This window comes from Arachis ipaensis, chromosome B08 (genome assembly GCF_000816755.2).
Source record: "Arachis ipaensis cultivar K30076 chromosome B08, Araip1.1, whole genome shotgun sequence".
Classification (NCBI taxonomy): Eukaryota; Viridiplantae; Streptophyta; class Magnoliopsida; order Fabales; family Fabaceae; genus Arachis; species Arachis ipaensis.
Window position 1 is genome coordinate 118,778,587 of NC_029792.2, and position 11,349 is coordinate 118,789,935.

Sequence of the window (11,349 nt, forward strand, 5' to 3'; positions counted from 1 at the left end):
ATATATATTATTTTATTTATAAAATTTATAAAACTTAATAAAAAATATTATATAAAAATTATAATTCAAATTTTTTGCGTATCACGCGGGTCAAAATCTAGTAATATATTAATTACGTGTATAGTATGAAACGATAATAATTAATGGTCCATATCGCATTATTTTAACTAAAAATCAAATGATGATTGAGGATATGAAGGGACGTGTATAAACATTTTAAATACGTTGTGCAGATATACATAAAACTTAATTATATGTTTACGAAGGGTTAACTCCGTCCTAATTAATAATATAATTATTTTAGCATATATTGAACTGTACAAATAAATAATTGATGATCATTACGTAATTTGTTTTATAAAATAACAATTTTATTAACTATTGTACCTTATATATCATTTAACTGAATATATGATACTTATTTTAATTTTCGAAATTTATATTTTCTTTGTTATTGGTTTACGGTTTAATTCAGTTTGCGCCTCTTAAACTATGTTCATCAAGAAATTTGATCTTAGAGTTACTTAAGCACCCTAATGTTATTACGAGAGTTTAGTATTAATGGAGAAAGAAAAATAATAATAACAGTGTAGACTGTAGAGTCCTTTCCAATCTAAGAAAACTATTAACTTTTCCACAATTGATGAATCAAACATTCCAACTTCAAAGGATAATGTGTGTAACATAGTACCTAATATGCTTAAGATAAAGTCATATATAGAGCACTTATGAATATTAATATAACTTATCTGAATATAAAACAGGGTTGAAAAACAAGATAAATAATGCTCTATGCTTATAGTGTTTCAATATGATGATATCCCAATGATGGTAATTGAAGTATGTCATTTTGTTAATACAATAATTGCATTATTATGAGTATATGTTCAACAAGTATAAGCAAAGTGAACTCTTTCAACTCTCCCACACACCAATTATTATATCCATTATAACCCTCTCAGTCCACCAAATCATGAAGCCGAATATTCTAATCTTCACTGGTTTTCATGCAACCTTAAAGTATATTGTATTGTAAATCACAACTACCAGTTGAAAAACAGAACATGTAATTTTGCTTCTATACATTAATTGGGACTATATGTAAAATTAAAGACAAACAAAATTAAATGAAACTACATAGAAGACAGATCAAGGTGACTAATAAAGTAATAATAACTCCCTATAAGACTATATATTAAACAATATTATACTAATCCCCACCCGTTTGTATTTGTAGCATCTTAATTATAACCGCGGCTTCAATCAACACTTGAATTTGATCTTGAAACAGATATGTTTATTTAACACCCTTTGGACCAAAAGTTGCAACAGCATCAGCCACTGTGAGAAATATTTTATCTTCTCCAATTAGATCGGTAAGCTTGGATGCATGGAGCTTCTCTATTACAACTGGCCCCGGATTCGCCAATATAAGCTGTTTATATAAACACACATGAACATATTAATACAATCACAATTGTTTTGTACATGACATCAACATTATTATTGTTGTGATATTATTATCATTATACCTGAACTTCTCTTTTCTGAAGGGACTTGTATAATTCTTCAAAGGCATGGATGCCACTTGTGTCAATATCAGTAACAGCTGCAATATGATAAGGTCAATTATAATTAAGTTCATGCATCAGAATTACTATCATTAATAATGACTTGTTGGTAGAAAGAAACTCTTACGTGACATTTCAACAATGAGATTCTGTATTCCCGGTAATTCACTTTCTGTCCTTTGAGATTCTTCTTCAATCAACCATCTCAATATTCTGCAAAAAAAAGAATCAATTGACTTATTCATAGTCCACAATTACATTGATTAAAGTCAAACCACCCAAAAACTAATAAAACTATCATCACATTATTGATTGATACAGTCCACATTTTTTAGATTATCATATTAGCAACTAATCTTTACCATTTTAGATTATGGTACAAACAATAATAGAGCAACGTGGATAAGATCATAACTAATTAAAGAATGATTAAAAATACAGCCCCATCAAGTTAAAAATGTCTATAAATTTACCTCTCCTTGATATAGTTGGAATTTGAGAAGTAGATAGCAGAGTCAATCCTGATAATGAGCATGCCAGGAATCTGTGCTGCTTTGGGGTATTGCTGGATGTTCCTATAAACAGTAGTCCCTGGAAGCTTACCAAGAACTGCAGTTCTTGGCCTTGTCACTTGTAAAAGTATCTTGGCAAATGAAATTGCCACCTTCATAAACAAAATGAGATCAGCTTAAAACACTACTGAGATGAGATGCAAGAAATCCATAAATGGTTATCTGTTGAATAGATTAGTATCTGCGTTGTACCGCAATTAGAAGGCCAATCTCAACAATCTTGAAGATGACACCGAAGAATGCTCCCATGCAAGCAACAAAATCGAATTTGTCAATCTTCCAGAGCAGAACCATTGCTTCAATGTTCACCAGGTTTCAACAGCAGTTATTATAATAGAAGCAAGAACTGCATTTGGAGTGTACTTAAACAGTGGTGTGATGACCAACAGAGTTAGTAACACAACAATGGACATCACAATGTTTGATACAGCAGTTTGACAACCAGCCATGAAGAACCAACAATGTTCATTGTTCCCATTGCCACCATTTCTTTGTTACCATCCAGTGAATAATCTTTCATTGCAGCAAATGTTCTCCCAATTGCTACAGCTTCCTGAAGTAGTTTAAAGAATTCGGCATAAGTGCCTAGCAGATTTAATGCGTTCTCTAGAAACATCTTATGTTAAATATAAAAAATGTTATGTGGATTGAGGAATCAGCTTCAGAATTTTCTTACTGTAAGTGCAACCATGCCAGATACAATACCAACTCTAACACCAGCGCCTAGATATTTTCCACTGAAAAAGATTTCGTTAGCTGATGATGGATTCACACCACTCTTGATATGCTTCACCTGATGAAGTATCATATAAATACTTTGATTAAATTTTGTTTTCAACTTTAGAGGAAGTATATTCAATCAAGATTATCATCATGGTACTTACAATCGATACGCCTTTTTCGTCTGCTCTGGTACTACAACAGAGATCATAGGAGAAATTGCAGATACCCAAAAGAGTTTCTTGTTTCTTTTAGCCTGTTATCACAATATAACAGTTATTCAAGTTGTAAAAAGGAATAAACTATGTGCTAAGAACTGTTGTATATTTTTAATATTTGTAAAAAGTAACTTTTAGCTGCTAGTGCATTTTTATTATGGTCCCCATGGCCTATTAGACATGCTATTTATGTAATACTTTTCTTTAAAAATTATTATTATAACTTTGATCAAAGTGACAATCATTTTGTATTTGACATAGTAAATTAAACTAGGGAAGGGAAAATATTGGGATTCTTACAATATACTTGGTTATAAGAAGGAAGATTAAGAACCATAGTCCAATGAGTATAGTCTGCCAATTCCACTGTAAGCAGAAGTTAAGTAAACAATTATTATTTATGAGCTTGTTCATCATCTAAATATATTGAAACATATATAAATATAAAGCAAGATGAAAAGATTTACCCCATGGTGCACATTACTCCAAACCGAATGCATTACAGAAACAATATCAGTATTTGTGGTGAAGTCCTTTATGCCAAGCAGACCTTTAAACTGTTGCAGTGCAATAGTAATGGCAGCTCCAGCCATGAAGCCCACAATGGCAGCATGAGATAGGAAATCTATCAAGAAACCAAGCCTACAATAACCATTCATGAATGCACAATGCTTTAGGCAAAGCACCAGCAAAAAGGACAATGCCTATATGAATGAAAATAATGAAGCTTTTGCATAGTAGTGTATGTACCTGCAAACTCCAAGTACCAATTGAGTGACTCCTGCAAAGAAAGTAGCGGTGAATGCAAGGCGAACGTAGTCATGGCTTTTGGTGTCACTGATCTCACTAGAAAGCAAACTCCCAAGCAAGAGGGACACCACAGCTACAGGTCCTATCGCAATATCTCTTGAGGTTCCCATGAAAGCATACACAAGAGGTGCCACAAAACTTGCGTCTGCAAAAAAGGTAATATTAATTAGCAGAAAAAATTAATTACTTAGAAATAAGAACTTATCAATTATCATGATGATACTCACATAATCCATACCAAGGATCCAAATATGCAAGCTTCGCATATGCAAGGTCCTGTTATAACCAACAAAGTGGTCACTGACTACATGTTAAAAAATTATGTATTTACACAAGTATACCTAAATACATTAGTTTTCTGGTGACTACTCGCATAAAATTAATTTCACGTGAAAATGATAGTTGAGATCATCTTTGCGTACGTACCTGAGGAATGCAAAGACTTGCAATGGTGAGTCCAGCAACCAAATCGCCTCTGAATTTCTTGAGGTTGTAATCTCTTCCCCATTCAAGAATGGGGAAGAGAGATTGGAGAGCGAGAACGAACTTTCTAGATCCAGATTGGTCCTTGAACTTGCCAAAGGGCTTGTCAGGGAAGAAAGTCTCCATGAGAGAATGCTTGATCTCTTGGAAGAGTGATTGCTTAGGAGGAGTTCCAACTCTGTGCATATATGGCAGATCAGTAACAAAATCATCATCTCCTCCTCCATGTCTACGTGAAGAAGAATCGCTTCTTGTTTCTGCTATAACTTCTGCCGTACACTGACTCATTGAATATTAATCCCCACACAACACGCTTATTAATACTAATAACAATAATAGCCTGCAAAAAGTAATTCAAACTGCAATTATTAGCATGCAGAAAAAGAGAAAAAAAATGCGTGCATAGTAGTAGTGCAACGCCCTATTTTAGAGTCAACAGCTCCAAAACTTAATTAAGCAAATGATAATTCATATGTTATCTAATTAATGTGACGTTTATTAGCTTAATTAAGTTAAATTCTTGGAAGGGGAAAAGAGTATATATGGAATGTACCAAATGGTGTTGTACGTGTGAATGGAGAAGCCAAGTTTATGGCTTATATATAGAGTCAGAACTCAGAAAGTAGAAGAAGGTGTTGACGATGGAGACTATCAACACTCTTGAATGTGAATGTGAATGTGATGTTAGGCAAATTGCTCATGAAGTCAACCATAACCTTGTTCATATAAATTTATAACATCAGTTTATGTCTTAATTTAGAGGATGGAGGCAAGAGATTTTATCTATACTTAAATCAGTTAAATAAAAATAATATTTTTTCCGTTTTAAAATACTTGTAATTTTGACCCTTTTTTCTTTAATTTTAATACATTAAAAATTTAATGTATTTAGATACAAAATAAGTTTAGATACATTCAATTTTTAGTGTACGCAAAAAATTATAAAAATAAAAGTTATTTTAAAACAGAATGAATATTCATTTTTAAAAAAAATATTTTTTAGATAAATATAAACCATTGTTATTTTAGAAGAGTTTAATTTTGATGTACTGACAGTGTAAAGTAGTTTTACACATACATCTAATTGTGAAAAGTAGTTATTTTCACTGATGTGACATTACGTAATTAGATGTATGTGTAAAACTACTTTACACTATCAGTATATCAAAATTAAATTTATTTAAAATATCTTTATTATTCAAATTTAAATCGCATAAACAACTCTGTATTTTAGTTTTAAATTCTTTATGTTATAAATAAGAGACTGAGAGAATAATCTGAAAAGTGTATTATTGAGTTGTGATCAAAGGTACAATATACAAGGGGTATTTATAGGTGCTAAATGAATCAAAGTAATAAAGACATAGAATCCTACAATTAATGTACAGATATACTATATAAATATAGACGATACTAATTGATCTAAATTGTTTCTAATGATTCTCTAACATCCCCCCTCAAACTCAAGTGGGAGCTAAGGATACCAACTTGAGTTTGGATAACAAAGTCCGAAAACGAGTCGGGTGATGAGCTTTCATAAAGATATAAGCAGTCTGATCTAGTGTTCCAACAGCAATGAGACGAACAGCATCAATAAGGATATGTTGCCGAACGAAGTGACAATCAATCTCAATGTGTTTGGTGCGTTCATGAAACACATCATTATGGGCGATATGAATAGCACTGCGGTTATCACAAAAAACATCAGTAGGGGACGACTAAGGAGCACCCAAATCTTCGAGAAGCCAATGAACCGAGATAACTTCAGCAGTGGTGTCAGCAAGAGCACGGTACTCAGCTTCTGTGCTTGAGCGAGCAGTGAACGTTTGCTTCTTAGCACGCCAAGAAATGAGAGCGTCGCCAATAAACAAACAGTAACCAGTAGTAGAACGACGATCAGTGGGATCACCAGCCCAATCAGCATCGAAGTAAGCCTGAAGAGACAAAGAGGAATGGGCAGAAAAATAAAGGCCATGAAATAGAGTGCCTTTGATGTAGCGAAGAATGCGTAGAACTGCCGCATAGTGAGTAGTACGAGGAGATGACAAGAACTGGCTAAGTACATGAACCGGATAGGCGATGTCTGGTCGGGTGACAGTCAAGTAGACGAGACCGCTAACTAACTGTCGATAGAGAGTCGGATTATCCAAAACAGTGCCATCCATAGGGGTAAATCGAACATTAGGCTCAAGAGGAGTAGACTCAGTGCGACTATCTGTAATCCCAGCGCGAGCAAGAAGATCTGAAGCATACTTAGCCTGAGAGAGATAGATGCCATCATCGGTGGAGATGACCTCGAGACCAAGAAAATAGCTGACAGAACCAAGATCTTTCATCTCAAAGGTACGGTGAAGTGAGGCCTTGAGATCAGAGATACCATCAACATCATCCCCAGTAATGATCATGTCATCAACATACAAAAGTAGAAGAACAACTCCACGTTCGCTTTTACGAATGAAGACCGCATTCTCATGAGGGCTAGAAGTAAAACCAAGACTGTATATGGTAGTGCTGAACTTGTCAAACCATTCACGAGAAGCTTGCTTAAGTCCATAAAGTGCCTTACGAAGGAGACAAACCTTATTAGAAGGACAAGGATATCCCGGAGGTGGTTTCATATAGACTTTCTTTTTCAAATCCCCATTAAGAAATGCATTCTTCACATCCATTTGACTGAGAGACTATTTTTTAACCGCGGCAATGGCAAGAAGAGCTCTAACAGACGTAAGACGAGCGACAGGGGCAAAAGTCTCTTCATAATCAATACCATACTCTTGTGTACAACCTTGAGCAACTAAGCGGGCCTTATAACGGTCAATAGAGCCATGAGTCTTGATCTTGTATACCCATCTACTACCCACAACTTCCTGATCAGAAGGAGGATCAACCAGATCCCAAGTGTGTGCTTTTTCAAGTGCTTGTAATTCTTCTTGCATTGCTTGTTGCCAATTTGGGTTTGAGGAGGCTTCTCTGAATGTCTTAGGTTCATGTTGATGAAGAATAGTAGAAAAGCAATGGTAATCAAGAAGATGAGGAGGTGGATTCCGTACCCTAGAAGAACGAGCGGGAGGAGGAGGCATGACGGTAGGAGCAGAATCATCGTCCGGTCTGGAATCATCGGGAGATGGAGAAGGCGGAAAAACAGGAGGCTGTGGAGGGTCACTCGAGATAGAATCTGTAGAATCATCACTAGGAGTTTGCGTTCAGCTCTACCATTTTGTTGAGATGTACCAGGACAAGAAAACTCAGACAATGTACCCTGTTCTGCAAGAAAGGCTAAGAGTTTAGAATCACGGTATTCCATAGCATTATCACGTCGGAAAACCTTAATGACCTTGAAAAACTGAGTTTTAATCATAGTAGCAAAGTTGATATAGATCTGAGGTAACTCATGGCGATTAGTCATCAAATAAACCCAAGTAAAACGGGAATAATCATCAATGAAAACGACAAAGTATCGAGCTCTGCCCATAGAGGCAGTGGGAGCGGGGCCCCAAACATCAGAGTGAATGAGATTAAAAGGAGAGCAAGCAAGAGATGAATTATTGTGAAAAGATAAAGCAGGTTGTTTGGCAGTTTGACAAGAAATATAATCAAAAGATTCATTTGGAACCTGACCTAAAATACCCTGAAAGACAAGAGGACGCAATTTTCCTAAGGAGGTGTGGGCAAGACGCTGATGCCATAAGTGGAGGGTAGAGGGAGAAGAAGCAGCACAGAGATTTGGTACAGGAGGAATATGAAGATTCTCGAGTTCAAACAACCTTCCAACCTTACGTCCAGTCCCGATGATTTGTCCCGTCTGAGGATCCTGTACACGACAACCAGAAACAGAAAAAGTGACTTCAAAACCCAGATCAACAAGTTGACCAACTGAAATAAGATTGAAGTTTAATTTGGGAATATAATAAGTATCAGGAAGATTAAGAGTTGACTGGGATATAGAACCCTTGTGTGTTGCGTGCAAGAGGGAGCCATTTTGCAGTATTGACAGAAGGTCCATTTGTAGTGGTAGACATGGACGAGAAAATATTACGCAACGGAGACATGTGATTAAAGCAACCCGAGTCAAAGTACCATTTAGAATTACCTGGAGAGGTGGAAAAAGCAGTAGGGGTATTACTAGAAACAGAGAGAAGACGCTGAAGAAGAGATGCAATATCAGAAAGAGAGACAGAAGATGAGTTGAGTGGACTAGGACGTGGTGGGCGAGTAGGACAGGCAGTAATTAAATGTCCCGAGAGCTTACAGTAACGGTAGAACAGCTGTGAACAATGGTAGCTAAGATGACCTTTCTGGTGGCATGTGCGACATTCAACAGAAGGACAGTCGGGGAAGAGGTGCCCAGAACGGTTACAGTTTCGACAGAATTTACCCTTTCTGTTGGTGGCAGCAAAAACATCTGGCTTTTCCATGATAGCAGTCACAAAGATCAAAGAGAGGAGAGAAAACGGCAATTTCGGAGCAGAAAATGAGAAATCGGAGTGCAGAATCGGAAAGAGCTCACCAAAAAACCTTAGGGAGGGTCCCACTTGTCTGCCACGTAAGCGCCACGTCAGCAGGGACGTCAGTGCCACGTCAGCGGAACAGTGACACGTGGCGCGGCGTGATTGGAGGCGAATGACACGTCAGCGTTGACAAGGTGCGCGGATCAACCAACTGTCCGGGTCGGGTCTGTGCGCGGGTCTGGTGGGTCGGTGCAGAAGCGGTCGCAGGTTGAGCGAGGAGAAGCGTGGGTGCGACACGTGGGAGCATCTGGGCCGTTGATCAAGGGCCCAATCCAACGGTGTGGAATTAATTTGGAAAGGAGAAGAAGCTGATGACGACAGGGACTTCTGGCGGCGTGTGGAGGCGCGTGAGACGGTTTCCGGCGATGAATCTGGTGGCGTTGGAAAGCTTGCAACGAGGAGAAGGCGAGGATGGCGGCGGTGACGAACCAAAGCGTCGGGAGAGACTCGAAAAGTGAGGACAAAGTACTGCCAGAGGAGACAAACTAAAAGAGCTAGAAACCAATTGTTTCTGAAAAAAAAAAATAACCTAAGCTCTTGATACCATGTTAGAAACAAGAGACTGAGAGAGTAATCTGAAAAGTGTATTATTGAGTTATGATCAAAGGTACAATATACAAGGGGTATTTATAGGTGCTAAATGAATCAAAGTAATAAAGACATAGAATCCTACAATTAATGTACAGATATACTATATAAATATAGACGATACTAATTGATCTAAATTGATTCTAATGATTCTCTAACACTTTATTCCTCTCTGTATATTCATATATAAATATTTTTGAGCAGAAATTTATATTCAAGATCAAACTGTCAATTAATTATTCTTTTTTTTAGAGTAGTTTTTATTTTGCATTTATCCGTAATTAATAAATATACTAACCACATTTTAATACAAAAGAATATACTTGAAACAGATTAATTTTTTTATTAAAAGTTTAGAAGATTATTATGAATGGAGAAAGTACTAGTAACAAGAAAATACCAGCTAAAGAGAATTTTGGTTATGATATCATAAAACTAATCAATCAACTTTGATCTTTATACCAGCTAAAGATTTTGCAAACAATAAGTGACACTTAGATAAGCTTAATTATTGCCGTTGACCAAAATAATTAACAATTTATTGAAATATTAAAATATTACTTACATACAGTTTTGTGGTGGGCTAAAAAATTTTAATATTGAGAAATTATGTGAGTTTTTGCTGGAAATGAAAATTTTTGGTGTATATATAAATAGATAGAGGCTGTAAAGATGCAGAATATAATATGCATGGAACGTGCTGATTCAACATTCAGGCAACGTGTTAGACACTTGTCCAAATCACACGCAACACGCACTATGAAGAATTTAGTCAGAAATCTACTGACGACATTGTTTCATGAGCATCTTTCCTATCTTTTCAAAGACTGATCAAGCTGAGAATCGGTGTTCAGACGTTCAGGCAACAAGATGGTGGGTCTCTTTATAAAGCCTGGGAGAGATAAAAGGTTATGGTCAGAAAGTGTCCTTCCAACATATTTTCAGACTGGATCCAATTGCAAATCTTTTATGATGGGATTACTCAAGTCGCCAGGACTTCTTTGGATAATTATGCAGGAGGATCCCTTCATATGAAGAAAACCACTGAAGAGACTCTCGAGTTGATTGAGATGATTGCTAATAACCAGTATTTATACTCCTCTGAGAGGACTGCCATGAGGAAGGGATTCACGGAGTTAGATGCTTTGGATACCATTCTTGTTTAGAATAGAGCTATGTCCCAATAGATAAATGTCATTACTCAACACTTGGGTGGACTACAAGTTTCAGCTATTAATACCCAAGATGCTCTTTGTGATATGAGTGGTAGATTTTCTCAAGGTGAGAGTTATGATTATAGTCAATTTCCTTTTAAACAGGTCAATTACATGGGCAATGTATCTAGACTCCCAATAATTGATTTTTTTTTCAAGACTTATAATTCGGGGTGGAGGAATCACCCAAATTTGAATGGAAAAATCAACCATAGATGCAACCAAATTTCAACAACAATTCTCCTCAAGGTAATTTCAATCAGAATAATTTCCATAACAACAACCATCAGTTTCAGTCCTCGCAATCATACCATGCATCCTTGTCCTCTCAAAAACCTTTCTGACTTGGAATCGTTAGTTGCAGAACTCTCCAAAAACACTAACAATTTCATGTAGGAAACCAGAGCTTCAATTAGGAAACTACTTTTTTTTTTCTTCTGCAATAATTTCTTTTTGGGTTTACATGAAGTTTTGCTTAAGCTTTCTTTCTCTTTTTATTTGGGATAAACTATAATTTCTATCATTAAATATTTAGAATGCTGACAAATCTATACAAAATAAAAAATAAAAATATTTTTTTACTATTATCCATGAAAAATACATTTCAGTTAACAAAATTATCCAAAAAAACTTTATATTTTTAAGTCATAGAAGCGTTGATACTA

The 11,349-nt window shown here is 35.9% G+C and overlaps 2 pseudogenes; both read right to left on the reverse strand.

Moving 5' to 3' along the window:
* LOC107611548 lies at positions 985-4,662 on the reverse strand (annotated as a pseudogene).
* Positions 4,983-7,099, reverse strand: LOC110265368 (annotated as a pseudogene).